The sequence below is a fragment of the Hylobates moloch genome, unplaced genomic scaffold, assembly GCF_009828535.3.
Source record: "Hylobates moloch isolate HMO894 unplaced genomic scaffold, HMol_V3 SCAFFOLD_17, whole genome shotgun sequence".
NCBI lineage: Eukaryota > Metazoa > Chordata > Mammalia > Primates > Hylobatidae > Hylobates > Hylobates moloch.
In genome coordinates this window covers 7,922,033-7,928,341 of record NW_026652292.1, presented here as the reverse complement: position 1 = coordinate 7,928,341, position 6,309 = coordinate 7,922,033, and positions in this window count along the sequence as shown.

Here is a 6,309-nt window from a genome sequence, read left to right as displayed (position 1 = left end):
CCTGCACGTTGTGCACATGTACCCTAGAACTTAAAGTATAATAATAATAAAAAAAGAAAAACATCAGACAAAACCAAATTGGGGGCAATCTACAAAATAACTTGAGGAGTACTTCTCAAAGCTGAAAAATAAACAGGGTAAGTCTTAGAAACTGTCACAGACCAGAGACTAAGGAGATATGATGACTAAATGTGATGTGGTCTTCTGGATATAGGATCTTGGAAAGAAAAAGGTCATGAGACAGAACTAAGTATGGAGCTTAGGCAATAGTAATGTACCAGTGTTGGTTTATTAGTTGTGACAAATAAGATTACAGTAATGTAAGATATTAACAATAGGGGAACTGGATTCAGAGTGTATGGCAATTGTTTGTACAACCTTTGTAACTTTTATGTAAATAAAAGTCTACTCTAAAAAAAAAAGGCTGGACGCATCTTGCTACAGGACTTCAAACTATACTATAAGACGCAATAGCCAAAACAATATTGTACTGGTACAAAAACAGACATATAGACAAATGGAACAGGATAGAGAACTCAGAAATAAGACAGCATATTTATAACCATCTGATCTTTGACAAATATGGCAAAATCAAGCAATGGGGAAATGATTCCCTGTTTAATAAATAGTGCTAGGAGAACTGGCTATCCATTCGCAGAAAATTGAAACTGGACCTGTTCCTCACGACTTATACAAAAATCAACTCAAGATGGATTAAAGACTTAAATGTAAGACCCAAAACTATAAAAACCCTAGAAGACAATCTAGGCAATACCATTCAGGATGTAGGCATGGGTAAAGCTTTCATAATGAAATTGACAAAAGCAAAAACAAAAATTGACAAATGGGATCTAATTAAACTAAAGAGCTTCCACACAGCAAAAGAAACTATCATCAGAGTGAACAGGCAACCTACAGAGTGGAAGAAAAATTTTGCAACCTATTTATCTGACAAAGGTCTAATATCCAGAATTTACAAGGAACTCAAACAAATTTACAAAAAAAACCCATTAAAAAAATGTGGGCACAGGACATGAACAGACACTTCTTGAAAGAAGACATTCATGCAGCCAAAAACCTATGAAAAAAGCTCAACATCACTGATCATTAGAGAAATGAAAATCAAAACCACAATCAGATACCATATCACACCAGTCAGAATGGCCATTATTAGAAAGTCAAGAAACAACAGATGTTGGCAAGGTTGCAGAGAAATAGGAACACTTTTACACTGTTAATGGGAATGTAAATTAGTTCAACCATTGTGGAAGATAGTGCGGCAATTCCTCAAAGATCTAAAACCAGAAATGCCATTTGACCCAGCAATTCCATTACTGGATATATACCGAAAGGGATATAAGTCATTTTATTACAAAGATGCATGCACACGTATTTATTACAAAGATTGCAGCACTATTCACAATAGCAAGAACATGGAATCAACCCAAATGCCCCTCAATTATAGACTGGATAAAGAAAATGTGGTACATATACACCATGGAATACTATGCAGCCATACAAAGGAATGAGATCATGTCCTTTGCAGGGACATGGATGAAGCTGGAAGCCATTATTCTCAGTAAACTAACACAGGAACAGAAAACCAAATTCCACATGTTCTCACTTAAAAAGTGGGAGCTGAACAATAAAAACACATGGACACAGGGAGGGGCACAACACACAGTGGGGCCTCTCAGGAGGAGGGAGAGCATTAGGAAAAATAGCTAATGTATGCTGGGCTTAATACCTAGATCATGGGTTGATGGGTGCAGCAAACCACCATGGCACACATTAACCTATGTAACAAACCTGCACATCCTGCACATGTACCCCACAACTAAAAATAAAATAAAATAAATAAATATAAATAAATAAATACAAATAAAATGGAAAGTTTTATTTCTCCATCACCAAGTTCGTCAAGGCAAAAGAGAGTAAAACCACACAATGTTGTTTATTCCAGTCCTTCCCTTTGTTTACCTTTAGTAGAATTACAAAAAACCCCATAAATTTTCTGAGATACTTGAAAAAAAATTTAAAAGCCTTAAAAATTTGTTTTGCATTTACTCCACTTATGAAACACAGCAGAACTCCATGGAGTGTGTGGTGAAAAAGAAAGACAACGTTAATCCCATTCGAATGGCGTCCCTTGCTTGGTTTTTGGCTCCAAAAACTTACATGCTTCCAACAAAGCATGGTACTTTGGGGACAGAAGAATCAAGTCTGGAGTGGAGAAGAAATGAAAACATTTCTTGGGCATAGCTGCAGGAAGTAACTGGTGCCTTACATGCAGCAGTTTGAGCTGTGTATTGGGAGAAAAGAGATAAATGAATGAGTTGGGGAGTAGTAATGACGAAATAGAACAAATGTAGGCAAGTTTTTGGTGGAAAATAAGGGACATGGGTGACTGGAGAAAATGTTTTTCAGATATTTAAAATGTCATTTTTTAAAAAATAGGAGATTCTTGAGCATTTTAAAATGCTGATGAGGAAACAAAGAGGGTGAGGTTGAATATAGATCAGGAAGAAGATAATTGCTACATTAGGGCTCCTGAAAATTGAGAAGGTTTTGGGATACATGAGCCCCAGTGCACTCGAGGAGGAGAATGTGGGCTTAAGTCAGTAGCACCTGTTCCTAGTTGACAGGAGGGAAGAAAGATATAATTAATGCAAGTAAAACTAGGTGTGTACAATTAATGAAAAAAATCTGAGATAGATTCAGTAATGGTTAAACTCCCAGAGGTGGTAGAAATACGGGTTCTGCAGAATTCAAGGTGGAATTTTAGTAGAATAAAAAATATTAGTATTTGTAATAATCTGCAGAGAATGGGAAAGTTATTTGGTTATAGTTTGGAGACTTAAGTGAATTGGAAGGGAATGAATTTATATTTCATTCTGAGATGCAACTGTAATCTAAAGACACCTGCACATTTACCATCTTTACTGTAAAATATTTTTCAAAATCATACTTTTTATGAAAATTTTGAATAAAGACACAGATTCTTTTCTGAATATCATGTGGCTTCTGTGAATACCGGTGATATTTTTTCCAATTTACTATTTCTATAAGAATCAGGAAGAGTTTGATTTCTCTCCCACTCATAAGCCCCATGGGTTTCATACGACAAATACATAAAAAACAAAAACTGAACATAAGAACAAACAATAATAAAGTTCAATTCCAGTTTTGTTCGCAGAAAAGGATTTTCAGTCATTTTTGTTATATATCATTTTATATTGAAAATGAGAGTGAGGAGAATGTTTAAAAGAATTAGGAACAACTTACTTTATAAAAATATTACTCATAATAATCTAAGGTGAGGTATTGAAACTTTCATATATTCTGTATATTGCATTTTACTAGATATAATCCCAATGGTTGATTTCTGAACTTTCAGTACAATTGTTAATAAGTTCAGTAAATTCATTTCAACCGAGTATTACATTTCTTGGATATTGTTCTAGGAGAAGTAAATTCGTAAGTGAATCATACTCACATTTCTATAATATTCTAATTCATAGATTTAATTCTGTCACATTTTCCTTAACATATGCCAAATATATTTTAACTTAACTGCTTCCTAGACACAGCTATAGGCCAGTTAAATAGGGTATTTCCTTTGTACAAGCTCACACTCATGCAATTCCACACAGATCCTTTTGTTTCCTATTCATCTCCTCCTTTCTTTCCTCCAGCACCCAAGTATCATAATGTTGAAATGTAAAATATCAACATTAGGAAAATGCAGGCAAACATACCAGCATGACTTTAGCAAAGCAAGGGTCTTGGTCTAGCAAGAGCTTTCAGCCTGGTAGAAATCCTGATGCCTTCTGGAAAAGGACACCAGATTTTACTTTGGAAATCAGAGGCCACAGGTTTTCATTACCTGCTAGTTTTACTTATTTATTTTTAATTTTAATTTTTGTGGGTACATAGTAAGTGTATATATGAGGTGTATGATATATTTTGATACGGCATTACAATGTGCAATAATGACATCAGCGGAAATGGGGTACCCATCGCCTCAAGTATTTATCCTCCGTGTTACAAACAATCCAATTATACTTTTGGTTATTTTTTTTTTTTTTTGAGGCGGAGTCTCGCTCCGTCGCCCAGGCTGGAATGCAATGGTGCTATCTCGGCTCACTGCAAGCTCTGCCTCCCGGGTTCACGCCATTCTCCCGCCTCAGCCTCTTGAGTAGCTGGGACTACAGGCATCCGCCACCATGCCCAGCTAATTTTTTTTGTATTTTTAGTAGAGACGGGGTTTCACTGTGTTAGCCAGGGTGGTCTCGATCTCCTGACCTCATGATCTGCCTGCCTCGGCCTCCCAAAGTGCTGAGATTACAGGCATGAGCCACAGTTTTGGTTATTTTTAAATGTACAATTAAATTATTATTCACTACGATCACTGTGCTGTGCTATCAAACACTAGATCTTATTCATTCTTCCTATTTTTTGTGCCCTACTTCCTCCTGACCCCCCACCTACCCTTCTCAGCCTCTGGTAACCAACCTTCTACTCTGTATCTCCATCAGTTCAATTGCTTTAATTTTTTACCCTCACAAATAAGTGAGAACATGCAAAGTTTCTCTTTAGGTGCCTGGTTTCATTCACATGACAGAATCACCTCCAGTTCCATCCGTGTTGTTGCAGATGACAGGATCTCATTCTTTTTTATGCATATGGTGTATATGTACCACATACTCGTTCTTCCTAAGACTGTTCATAGAAACTTAAGTTGTTTTCAAGTCTTGGCTATTGTGAATAGTGCCTCAGTAAACACAGGAGTGCAGGTCTCCCTTTGATATAGTGATTTTCTTTCTTTTGGGCATATACCTAGCAGTGGGATGGCTAGATCATATGGTAGCCCTGATTTTAGTTTTTCGAGAAATCTTCAAACTGTTTCATAGTGATTGCACTAATTTACGTTCACATCAACAGTGTACAGTGTTCTCTTTTCTCCACATTCTTGTAGGCATTTGTTACTGCCTATCTTTGGATGAAGGTAATGTAACTGAAGTGAGATGATATCTCACTGTAGTTGATGAAATCCCTCAACTTCTGTTTGCCTAGGAAAATCTTTATTTCTCCTACATGTTTGTAGATATTTTTGTCAATATAATATTCTAGGGTAGAAATTTTTCCTTCAACATTTTAATATGTCATGCCACTATGTCCTGGCCTGTAGTTTCCACCGAAAAGTCTGCTGCCAGATGTATTGGAGCTTGATTGTATGTTATTTGTTTCTTTTCTCTTGCAGGTTCTAGGACACATTACTCATCCTTGACCTTTGTGAGTTTGATTAATAAATGGCTTGAGGTAAGGGGTTAAATTTGGGTTAAATTTGTTTGTGTTTTATACCTTTCTTATACTTGAATATTGATATCCTTTTCTAGGTTTGGGAAGTTCTCTCTTACATTCCTTTGAATAAATATTCTAATACCCCCTCCACGTTCTCTTTAGGCCACTAGATCTTTGATTTGCCGTTTTGAGGCTATTTTCTAGATAATGTAGGTATGCTTCATTGTTTTGTATTCCTTTTCTTTTGTCTCATTTGATTGTGTGTTTTTAAATAGTCTGTCTTCAATCTTACTAATTTTTCTTCTTTATCAGTTCTGCTGTTAATTAACTTTGATGCATTCTTCAGTATATCAATTGCATTTCAGCTCTAGAATTTCTACTTGATTCTTTTTAATTATTTAAATTTCTTTATTAAATTTATCTGATATAATTCAGAGTTCCTTCTTTGTGTTATCTTGAGTTTGAGTTTTCTCAAAATAGCTATTATGATTTTTCTTGTCTGAAAAGTCCCATATCTCTGTGTTTCTAGGATTGATTCGTGGTGTCATACTTAGTTTGGTGAGGCCATGTTTTCCTGACGGTCTTGATGTTTGTGGGTATTCATTGGTATCTGGGCACTGAAGAGTTAGGGATTTATTTATAGTCTTTGCAGTCTGGGCTTGTTTTCACCCATCATTATTGGGAAGACTTTTCAGGTATTCAAAGGGATCTGGGTGTTTTGATCTAAGTCTTTTCTCACTACAGCCATTTTTGTATAAGGGTCACCCTAAGCCCAGTAGTGTTTTTCAAAGACTTGTAGAGGTACTGCCTGGATGGTCTTGGCCAAGATTCAGAAGAATTCTTCAGAATACCAGGCAGAGACTCTTTTTCTCTTTCCTTACTTTTTCCCAAACAAATGGAGTCTCTCTCTCTCTCTCTCTCTCTCTCTCTGCTGAGCTGCTTGATCTGGGAGAGGAGTGACACAAGCACCCCTGTCACCACCACCACTATTGGGTCAGATATGAA